The 12578-nt window shown below is 27.5% G+C and overlaps 1 protein-coding gene across 2 annotated transcripts in view; it reads right to left on the bottom strand.

Moving 5' to 3' along the window:
* Window positions 1–12578, bottom strand: part of LOC132943030 (frequenin-2) — a 163761-nt gene that overhangs the window by 9998 nt on the left and 141185 nt on the right. The window contains exon 1 of one of the 2 annotated variants that reach the window (XR_009664324.1): window positions 6960–8296. The exons of the other annotated variant lie outside the window; for it this stretch is intronic. The gene's annotated coding sequence lies outside the window, so the exon portion shown is untranslated. Of the gene's footprint in view, window positions 1–6959; window positions 8297–12578 lie in introns of those variants that run through there. 2 annotated transcript variants of the gene reach the window in all.

Here is a 12578-nt window from a genome sequence, read left to right as displayed (position 1 = left end):
TTAACTTAACTATAATCCGTATGATATAACATTTTGAATTGTGAATAGTATGTTTTACTATTTGTTGTATAATAGGATGTTCCATAATATATATAATTATATAAGATATCCGTGCACTTGGTCAAAAAGTCTATAATTTTCAAGTCTATAGTTCATCAAAAAATACTTATTTTTAGCTTGTTTCAAAATTTCACGATAGTATTCACATTCAATAGAAATAATAATAATAATTTAAAACAGTTCACTAATTGTCCAATTTTAGGTACATCGTCGTGGTCGTGTTACTTTGTGTGCTTATAGATTATAGGTACATAGTTATTATCCTTACTCGTAAAAATATCTATCTTATGTATATGTGTGTTGTAGTACTGTTTAATTTTATATAAAATGTTCCATACATTCATATCGAGTGAAAAAAAATATATGCTTTTGATTGATGATTGTCTATACGTTACAATTATTTTAGAAAATATTATGTTTGGCAGTAAGTTCATTCAGTTTCAAAGAAATAGGTTTTGATCTTGAAAAGTTTTTTTATTGAAAACATTGGTGTATAAGGGGGGTGGGGGTGGTTGTAATAGCAACAATTATTTGTGAACACGAAAATACTGTTGATGCAGCGCAAGTATAAAAAGAACAAATTCTGCAGTATCTAAATGAAACGGCTGTCGTCAATTATATAGTTTACTTTTTATTTTTAATGTATATTTCATAAACTATAATATTATATAGCGACATTATACGAATTTGACATAGTTACCTAGTTCAACAGCTACTCTATAGCTCACAAGACTGCAAAATATTATAGACAATAAGTTTGTCTTTTTGAATTGATCGGTGATTGGAACAATAGATCCAATAATCGTAGAATTGGGTGGCTTGATTCTCTCCTAAAATTATTTATCCATACCAGGGATGCAATGTTTTGTAGCATTAAATTTTTGTTGAGATCATTTAAATTACGACCTCCAGATGATTAGTGTGCCTATTTTGTGTACATAGATTGGGTATTTTTCATTGATGCACCAACATTTATGTATGCACCACTGATAATGCAGTACCTATACTTATTGTTATGGTGCAATAGATAATATATCCAATTTAAATTTATAATCAATTTGACTACTTTAAAACTAAAAATGTATTTAAATACAGACTAACAAGCATAATTTTTAAGTTAATCAAATGTCTTTGCTGTGTGATTTGTGAATGTGATTATGTGCAATGAAATACAACGAATTGTATTGTATATTTTCCAATATATTCAAATTGTTTAAAATTTAATATTATAATTTTAAGTTTATAAAACATAATACATAATAATATACAATATTTGTACAACAGGTAGACAGTTAGAACATAAATATAAAAGTTCATCTTTAGGTGAACTCAATTAAGCTGCAACTAAGGTGGATTAATTGTATTTGGTTTGTTTTTAATAAAATGTACTAAAAAAAAAATAATGTCACTTCAAATGGAGTATAATATAAGTAAGGATATTATATCTTCTATGTTTGTAGGTATATTACCTACGATAAATTACACTCTGAAAAAGAATACTTACCTAGTAGGTATATTCATTACAAAAACTCAAGATAAGAGAAGAACATGTTCTGGCGGCGGCAAGGTCAATGTCCAACCTTATAAAAGCATAAAAGAAATGAACACTAACAAAATTGTTTTAATATGTGTATATGTGTATACTTGTGAAAAACAAAAATTGTATTAAATTATGATTCATTACTATGACTTTATACTTGAAAAATCCAAAGGACGTTAAAGAAGTTACAGTGGAGGTTTTGGACATTATTTTTGTTGATTTCAAAATAATTTTTTTAGTAGTCATAGAGTTAACAAATCTGCGGCATGACATACGTATCATAGTTATTATTCTGTGTACATTTTATTATGCATGAGATTCATCGAAAATTGATAAATATAATTAATTATCCCACTACTAATTATCGTGAATTCGTTAATGGAGGTATTGACTTTGTTGTAACGAAAAATTAATGTATAATGCAAAAAAGTATTTGATGACTATTTATATTTCAACTTGGTAAACTGTACAAGCGTTTTGATATTTTCAAACGAAATTAATTTTACAAAGTTTTAAAATGTATTCATTTTATGATTTTTTTTTTATTTTCAATATGTAAAAACGAAAATCCACTTTGTCTAATAACCGTTTATTTTTTAAAGTGTGATTGTAATCGCTGTCAAGTTCAATATGATGCCAGTGTCAACCAATGTCAACCCACGTACGAAGTAATATGTCATTATAATATTAAATTTTTATAGTTGATTAAAAATATATATATAGGTACCCAAATATAAAAACTAACTTATACAATATTTTATTTTAATTACTATTCAAAAACTATGGTAAATAGTATATTAAAGGTACCTATATAATATAAAAAAATTATATTTCGTATGAATTCGAGTAAATACGTCTTAAGGATATTAATCGTTGACGTATAACTCATAGGTATTTTAGTTTTTATAGTTATTATTTAGACTTGACTTGCTATTATCGAAGCCTTGACGTTGTATAAACTAGTATTATATCATATCAATTAATCGATGCATTAATAATGTCTTATAGATTTATATCGAAAAAAACTAAAGGATAATGTTACATAAATTACGTCAATTTTTAAAAGAATATAGTGTAATTTACAATGTATATGCTATTCTGCCTGAATAATAGGTAAATATTTCTCAATATTGATATTTGCAGTAGGCAATACATTATGCCATGATATCTCTACCCATAAACTGGAAAAAACTGTTATTATATACATCTTACCAAATATTATAAGCTAATAATGTAATTCACATACATATACATAGACTTATCTTATATAAAATATAATATTATTATTTAGACGTAGGTATAGCCTATATTAATTTCATCAAATGATCTATGACATTTTATCTTCAAATAATTTAATATGATAATATATAATATTATGTAAGATACATGAATACATATTTTGACATTTGTATTACTTGATAAGTACAAAATCTGATAATATTATACGTGTGAATACTAGCTAAAAATATTCAATATCCAATTTATCTTTGGCTTATTTATAAATGTATGATTTTTTTTTTGCGCAATATATTATTTAAATTTTTGTAATATTTAACTCTTTGTAAAGTGCAGCTGGTCGTATTACACAGAATATTACGATGCCAGTGGCGATTGAACACTATTCATGAGTACTTATAGAGGAAGATGAAATTGAAATTGTCTATGCTCTTCTAAAATAGTTACATTTTTTTTATCAATTGGACGGCTAAACAATACTGAATGCAAAATATTTCATTTTAAAAAGTTAGAAAAATACATAGGATAATTTATTGAAAAAGTAATTATAGTTTCCAATAAAATACACGATTATTTTCGACATAACTTTCTATTTCATGGACAGTTAGAGTTCTACTAATTTTAATAATGATATATTAATTTCAAACTTTTACTGGCAATTATGATCACTGTTAATGGTAATGGACACGTATAATATTAATTATACAGTTTGTGATTTTAATTAACCCTCAAGTTTAAAACAAGTTTTCGTGTTAAATGCGTTTAAATACTAGTAATGTAGTACCTACATCTAATTTTTCGGAAAAAAAAACTATAACCTTCATAATTTATTGTTTATTATACAATCATGAATCGTAGATTTTGATAAAATGTTTGTATTATACTTGGGAAGTTCGATGTGTTAAACTAAAAAATGTATGAAATGTTAACATGATTTGTATTTTCAATTACCAGTATATAAGTAGGTATATAATTCCCATGTATAATAGTTAATACTATGATAAACAACCTATTCAAACTAATCAATTTTTAAATTTATTAATCAGTGGGAAACTGGATAGATTTGAATTTAAACATATTATGCACTTATATATTTTATACTTTTGGTGAATAAGTAGGTATTCAATATACCATCGTAAACGCAGTAAACAAATAGTAGTTTTTAGATAAAGTTCTTTATAAGTTTTGTACGCTTATACCGAAGTTGGTTTATGACCATAAGCTAAATTGTGGAAACTAAAAAAATTAAAACTATAAATAAAACTGTTAGGGTGCGTCTGAAAATATGTAATCAACACGAAACCCGCGTGCAACTAATCAACTAATAAGTATTATAATAATTTAAAATTGACTAACGGGATTTAATTTGAATAGGTTATATAATAGGTATTTGAATAAAGTCGTCATTGTGTACACCGAAAATCGGTAACGCATTATACATTTGCACACAGTGACTATAAGTACCAACAGGTGCGCTATAAGTTATAAAAATGATTTATTCCGGACAGAAAATCCATTGACAACAATCGCGTGTTGTTATATTTTATATCGTCGAAATTGTTTTTAATTTCGTAGGAAAACTCATTAGTATTGCGTTTTATTTAGCTTGGTGGTTACGTTAAACTGAGACAATCAAAACTTTTTTTTCCGAGCCCATTGACTCAAAGATGGACAAGTTGAGCGGTTTTTATTATTTCATAATATAGGTAATGTTGTGTTTAAGGGGGCTGCAGCTGCAACTGCATCTGCAACTGCAGATGAAAAAAAAGTGACTTTTAGACCAATAAGCTAGACAAAACTGGAAGAATTTTGTTTGACAGGTTTTAATTTTGTAAACGGATTATGATCGATCAACAAGTTTACTAGGGAATTATCGAGGCGATTTTGAATATTTTTTTTTCAGCTGTGATGTCTAAGAATAAAAATATCGAAAAAATATGATATTTTCGTATTTATATTATTCATTATGACACTAACAATGATTGGAATATTCAAAATCGCCTCGATCCATTCCTTAGTAAACTTGTTGATCAATCATAATCCGTTTTCAAAATTAAAATCTGTCAAAACAAATCCTTCCAGTTTTGTCTAGCTTATTGGTCTAAAAGTCACTTTCATTGACTGGATCCCCCTCCAGCCCCCTTAAGGTTTATTTTATGATACGGAATTTAAATATATTGAAAAACATTATAACAAACAAAATTAATGTTGAGATTGGTCAAATCTATATTAGTTTTGACTTTTAACAAAACCGACTGCAGCCCCCTTAATACTAACAATATTAATAGATAGAAAGAATTGTCATTCGACGGAACAACTATTGGTTTTCGTTAACAGGTATGGAAGCGAACAGAGAAAATAAATTAACACTTAACCAAGCGAAATATCGGTCTAACAGTTTTCCAATATCTTATTAAACTAAAATCTATATCGGTAGCGCTGCACTATTTACGATGAAAACAATAAGTCGAGGAAAACTATTTGCATACATATAAATAGCACACTTTGTATCTCGACCCAAACACAGAATTATTTAATTTAAAAATCACTGGGTATAGTAATGAAAAAACAAAATTGACTCAGCGTGTTAAAAATTAATAGGATTGTGATTTAATCAAAACCGACTTAACTATAATAGTCACCGCCGAAGCCGAGGGTTACAGTTTCTGACGACGGGGAAAAACAAAATTAAAACCTAGTCCATACCATTGTAATAATAAATATGATGTCATGTATAAGACGAGTATAATAAGACTCAGATATTTTCAAAAACATATTCGAATTTCAAATTCTAAATTAAAACGTATGACGGAGCCACATTGCGTATTGTTTACATAGTTGATAGTACTTATATTTTGAACGTCAATGCATTTGGTGGAAAATGCTCGTACAAAGCTCGGCTTACTTTACACTATAAATGCCCATAATGTTTTATAAGTTAATATAAAAAGTATACCTATACTCAGATAAAAGTTTTTAGAATGATCATATTATATTGAATAAAATATTTATTATTAAACAGTAGAGTACCTATGTTATAATATACACACAATTACACATTTTATCAAATCGATATAATAATATAATATGTCTAAGATAAAAAGAGTTGTTAATACAGGATTCTTCTGGCAATGGGAGAGAAAATATCATATTTATGTGATATCGATAATTGTAATTAATTAGACGTTGCATTCAAAAAAGAGTTATGAGCAGAGCCAAATTATTGAAATCACACGTCCTTCTTTTTATTATTTAAATGGACCACTACCACAGACCATATAGTATTAGTTTTCAAACTTGATGAAGATTGCGCATTTATAAACCAAAAATATATAACGGTAATAATATGCACTAACATATATTTTTTTATTCTTGCATTTCTTATGTATTTGACATTGAATTAAAAAAAAATACAAAGATACCTAGTTCTCTACTGTTCAGTTTTCACGTCATCTACAATCAATTGGCAAAAAATAGGTATGTGGTAAATGTTAATTATGAAGACTTATATCTTTAATCACTGCGTGTTGTTTTCTAGTTTGCAAAGTTTTTGACATGCATACTATATTAGTACCTGTTCAAAATGGTATTAATCACCATATATGCACTAAAAGCTCTTGATATTTTATTTGAAAAGTCACGAAACACATTTATAAATTACCAATTTAATATCATAATATTGTACCACTTATTATTTCAATACGAATACAAAATCTCAAACCGGAGCGAAAAACGTGAAGGAGCATGTCGAGAGTTGTCTACCTGCTGTTATCGTTATAAATATATTATATTATAAATAAATAGGCAATCCGATTTTATTTTATTATTCATTTATTTTTGAAAATGTATAATTGTATAATATGGCGAATAGTTTAGATGAGCGTATGCACCTTTAACGGATTTATTGTTTGTTTCACTCCACTCTGCTTTTTATGAAATTCAAACATTAATCGACTATCGACTACTGGTTAAATACTCAATTTGTAAACGATATATTATTCTAAAATGACCGATGACCGTATACTATTTCGAATATGGTAAGTGTACAGAGAGCGCAATGTGGTATTACGCGGCAATGGTGATGAGGCGAAATAATGGTATGGGCATAATGATCGTGACTTACGGGTGGAAATGTCAATAGTCGACGATAAACGACCCGTAGTCGTAGTCCAAGTCCGAATCGCCGTCACCGCTGCCGCCAGCTGTGGAATATGCCTCGTCCGATAATGTGCGCGTATACGAAGAGAAGAGCCAATCCCTGTTGGCCACCATATAACTATACAACGCCAACTCGAACACGGCGATGAGATATAACACGTTGAACACCATAACAGCGGCGGTCAGCGGATCATCGCGACTGTAAGCTCGTACCGTTTGGTCCGGACCGTCCACCACGCGTCGCCGACAGTCGTTGAACTCTCCCACCAGTCTTGGCTGTCATTTTTCGTGTCGTCCCCCCACCTGCCGACGCTTGCTCTTGATGGTTTTTTTTTTTTATTGTTTTTATTATTATGGCGTTATAATGTTATTATATTAGACGGTATTCGTTGTGTAACCCATATCATGTCCACGCGCACGCAATACTACTCTATAACATAATTAGAGATGTGAGTGGAGTAAATTTACCAGGTAATTTTTTACCGGTAAAAAAATTTACCGTAAATTTTACCAATTTTTTTTTACCGGTAAATTATTTTTTACCAAAAAAAAATGTTGTGTGACCTCTCTAATCAAATGAAATCGAAAACGCCTAGTCTAAATTGTAAAGAGATATATTTTTTATCAAATGTTAACAATACAATAATGAATAAAGTACTAATCACGGTTTAAGATAAATCTTAATATAGGTAATAAACAGGTTGGACCAAAGTAGGTAAACCGAAAAAGGAACTTCTGTGATATTATCATTTGTAATATTTATAATTTATATACTTGTTATTGTTTATATAGTTTGTTATATACTATAAAATCAATATTCTGCCACCCCTAATATATATTAGAACATTAAATATCAGTAGGTAATTAGGAAAGATTTTATAGGGAGATACCAAGAATGCAGATAATGTGATATTGATAATATACTATTATCAATACAAAAGTTAAGTCTAAATATAAATGTTTTGACTTAAAAAGAAATAAAGGTAATGTGAATTTTGATAGTTTAGTTTAGTTTAAATTATTTATTAATTGTAATATGAATAATTCAATATTCATATTTCATAAAATGTACTAATTACTAATGTCTAATACAGAACAATAGATATTTTAGATTCATTTTTTAAATTTTTTGTTAATTATTGTTATTATTAGAAAGAACTAGATTTAACAAGTAGGTATACAACATTAGTACCTAATACGAATCGTATTTAGTATTTACTAATGTCTAATAGTAAAAAATAACAATGGCTCTAAGATTTAGCTATTTTACCATTTTTACAACATTATTGGTAAATTTACCGTAAAATTTACCGGTAAATTTACCGATATTTTTTTTACGTAAATTCTCCATCTCTAAACATAATTATTGTTCTGCGTTATACATAATAATAATATTATTGTAATAACATAATACGCCTATAACCGCAACATCTTTAGCAGTACCTAGCGCAACATACGTATCATACTGTATACACGTAAGCACGGTATAGCGATACACTCGGACCGGTTTTCCGTTTTGCCGATATAATAATGCAGGGTATGGGTATGGTTTTTAGTTAACATTTTCGAACGTGTTGCATAGGTACTGAAAATAATGTCGCTTGCTATAATTGTGATTTCTACTGATTTTTAGGTCGGTGTTATAGTGGACAGATCTTACGGTTGAATAATGTATACTATAAAGTGTTTATTATTATGATACATTCCGACGCACTGGTACGTGAGAATTGGACGCGTAAAAACAAATGTTAACACTATGTCCAACTGTTTTCATTCGAATATTGTACGTTTTTGTACTTGAAGCGGGTCGGCTCTGACACCCTTACATTTTGACTTCTTCGTGTACTGTTTAGATATTAAGTAGTATTTTATAACAATCGTTTATTTTTCCTATTGGTTTTTTTTATCGGAGTGTAATTGCTTAAACCTAAGGTGCACGTACTATTATTGTTTCGGTTATCAAACGATGGATTATTTTCTTATTTAAATAATAATATATTTCAAATTTGTGATTACCGGTGAATTACTTACTCACTCCAATTATCAGTAAAATTGTTTCATTGATTTCATTCATATGGTAAAAGAATATTAAATAGATCGATATTGTAAATATACTCATTTAAAATTAGTACCTAATCGATTATACAATAAGTATTATGTATATCTATTGTATATATTATTTAAAAAAATATACGTTTATGTTTACTGACATTTTCTCAAAAAACAATAGGAGAACTACGAATATTTTCCGAAATTTTGATTAAATTGCTTATAATTATGATTAGCAACGTTGGTAATTATTTCACTTATACAATTACATAATACATGATCACATTGTTTGATGACTAATGATAATTTTTTTTTTTATTGATATCTTATGCAAATTATTCATTATTTAATTTAGGCGTCTCTTACTTTTTTGAATAAAGTGAAAAACGGATACGTATTCTTCTATTTCATTAAATTCGCCAATCGTATAGGTTACCTAATAGTCAATACTTTAACAGTAGTTATGCAACAAATTTATTGAAATAAATTGATTTTATTTTACTCCAATAATAGATTTTGGTTCATATAGTTATCGTTAGACAACGTATGACAACTATGAGTTAAACTAGAATAATTACATGGGATGGTACTAATGTGCATATTATGTAATAATAATATACTTGTGTATCGAAAGGAACTTCCTATAATATAAAAGTCACTTCATCTCCATTAAATGATTATTGTAAATCGCGTGAGCATCACTGACACAAGTACGTTGTACCTACGTTTTCTGGCTTATTTCTGAATTTTAGATACAATCATTTAAATTATGCGCTCGTCGTAAACATTCCATAATATTAAACTGGATAGTCATTACAGTTAAAAAAAGTCTGTACTTATGAAAATTAAGTTCATACAATTTAGAGATTTCGCCTTTTAATTTAATCACAGGTGTTCTATCAAAAATATCGTTGTTCGTTTAACCGTGAAATAACTGTGTAGTTTAAAATTATTAAAACTGAGCCAACGATTTTCAACAATAGATATTATACTTATGTATTCTTTTTTTTTTTAGTCATCTTCTTATCCATTGCACAGTATCTCATTTAATATAAAATAGAGAATGCGTCTTTGTGAAATATAAGTAACTCTTATTAATAACTGAACTAGAAATACTACAGCTCAAACACCATTTATTCCTCCAGCTGCAAAATTTAGGCTACTTATGGCTACAGATTTAGTGTTCTTTGTTTCTTTGTGTATATAGTCTGTATATAATACTTGAAGTATAGTATATAAAGTGATTCACTAAGTATGTTCGCCCCCATATTATCCTATGGTAATGAATTTATTCAAATTCTGATATTTGACATTTTAAAGTTATATTATAAAGATCGTATTATTTTAATTAATTGTGGTGGTACAAACTTATTTTTTTCAAATGAGAACCAAACGTATCTACTGTAAATTATTTAGTAGATGACTTTTTTCAAATAAAATTTTCAATTATATAAATCAAACACAATCACTAACACAGTATATGCCAAGAAGACTTTACGAAAGATAAAATGAAAAGGTCACATTCAGTTTTATACCAAAGATAATAATCTTGAGAATAATATTTAATATTTGTCATGATATTTCTACAAAACAATCCGTATTTTTTTAAAACTTAAATATATTTACCACATAATATAATATTGAATGTAAAACAATGAATCCAATTATGTAAATATAACTGAACAAATTTACCTATTATTTTAATTTTTTAATTTTGCAAAAATAACGTGAAAAACCACAGAATAATATAATGAATCGTTCGCATTTGAAGTTAATTACAACAGACTAATAGGAATTATAATTGGTATTAATTTCGCTGCGTATAAAATAAAATGCATTGCTTTAATTATTTTGCCCGGATACTAGTATTTTTTAATTATCATATTTTATACATTAATTTAAATAAATTAGTTAGCGTTGTATAATATTCTTAATGTAGGTATACGGGTATACCTACGGAATATTTAAAGTACCTAGTAACATAATGCACTACTGAAATATTATTCATTGACAGTCACAGTTGACAGTGTCAACTTGACACACATACATCATGTACGGCCAATGGACGAATGACCAATGGCCCTGAATATTTGTATAAGTATGAAACAGTTTGTAAATATTATGCTATTTAAAAAAAAAACCTAATACAAATATTTAACGTAAAATGAATTAGAAAAATACAAAATATACAATCAGGCACCACCGACATTTTAAATTGAAAATACAAATACAAATAAAAAAAAATCAGAAAATAATGATTATTTGGATATACTTTGATACTTATTTGACATTTTTCAAAATCGAAATTATTTTCTTATTAATTCAACGTTTAATAATATCATGCTTGTTTTATATTAAAACTATAGGTATTCTCAATTTTCAAAAGTCAAGCTATATAACGTTTTATGTGCCTGTAAAAGACAATATTTCACTGAATAACGATTTATAAAACCAATATGATTTATTGATTTTTTTTTTAAAACCTAAATATAGAACAACATTTAAGTAGTAAACAATGTTTTTGATAATACTCAATATTAAATGTAATTAAAAATACTAATTGTAATGTTTCTTTGACATAAATGTTTGTATCTCCAAAATCCTACTGAACTGTATAATATTTCAAATATAAAAAGGTGTCGCTCTGCTGTACAGTAGGTTACTATAGTGAGTCACTATAATAGATGGTGTCAAATTTGAATTCAATGATATAAAATCATTGTATAAGAAAATCGAAGACGTTCAGTGAGCCTATGATATATAAAGTATATTTGATGATAATATTGTGAATAAAGTAATTTATATATAACCTATTTACGTGGAACCTTGTTTTAAATTTTCAATCCGTAGCTATAAGAGTTGAACTTTTTGTAAATCATTTTAGATTCTGAGCGAAGCGATGAATGTATTGATTCTACAATGATGTGTGTTTTTTTTTTAATTTTTTTTTTAATTTTTTATTTTTTATTTTTTTTTTTATTTTTGTGTCTGTCATCACCTTTTAGGACAGTAAAAGTGCTTGGATTTTCTTCAATAGTAACTTTTCTGATAGGAAAGTGAATCTAGTTGGTACTTTGGGGGGTCAAAAGTAAAAATTTCCCAGTAGTTTTCACAAGCGACGTGAAAAACAAAAGAAAAATTAAGGAAAAACGGGAATTTTTACGCAAAATCTGTTTTCGAGAAAATCGATTTTGGTTTTTGGCGTAACTCTAAAACAAATGACCGTAGGGACATGAAATTTTGACTGAATGTTTATATTAGCATTTTCTATACACCATAAAATTTACAAAATATTTTGACTCTTTTTGAGCTGTTTACGGTCATTGTCAGTTTTCAATTTTTTTAGTTTTTTTTTCTATAAATATCAATAAAATTTTATCTGTTGAGTGAAAAAGCTTGAAAATTTAATAGAAGGCTCCTAGGTTATTGTTTCAAAGGCAGATGAAAAAAATTAAAAATCCTTAGTCACAGTTTTTAATTATAAGCATTTGAACTTTAAATTTTGACAAAATACGGAAAAATCACGAAAAATAGC

The sequence above is a fragment of the Metopolophium dirhodum genome, chromosome 4, assembly GCF_019925205.1.
Source record: "Metopolophium dirhodum isolate CAU chromosome 4, ASM1992520v1, whole genome shotgun sequence".
Taxonomy (NCBI): domain Eukaryota; kingdom Metazoa; phylum Arthropoda; class Insecta; order Hemiptera; family Aphididae; genus Metopolophium; species Metopolophium dirhodum.
This window is presented reverse-complemented; position numbering and strand designations above follow the sequence as displayed.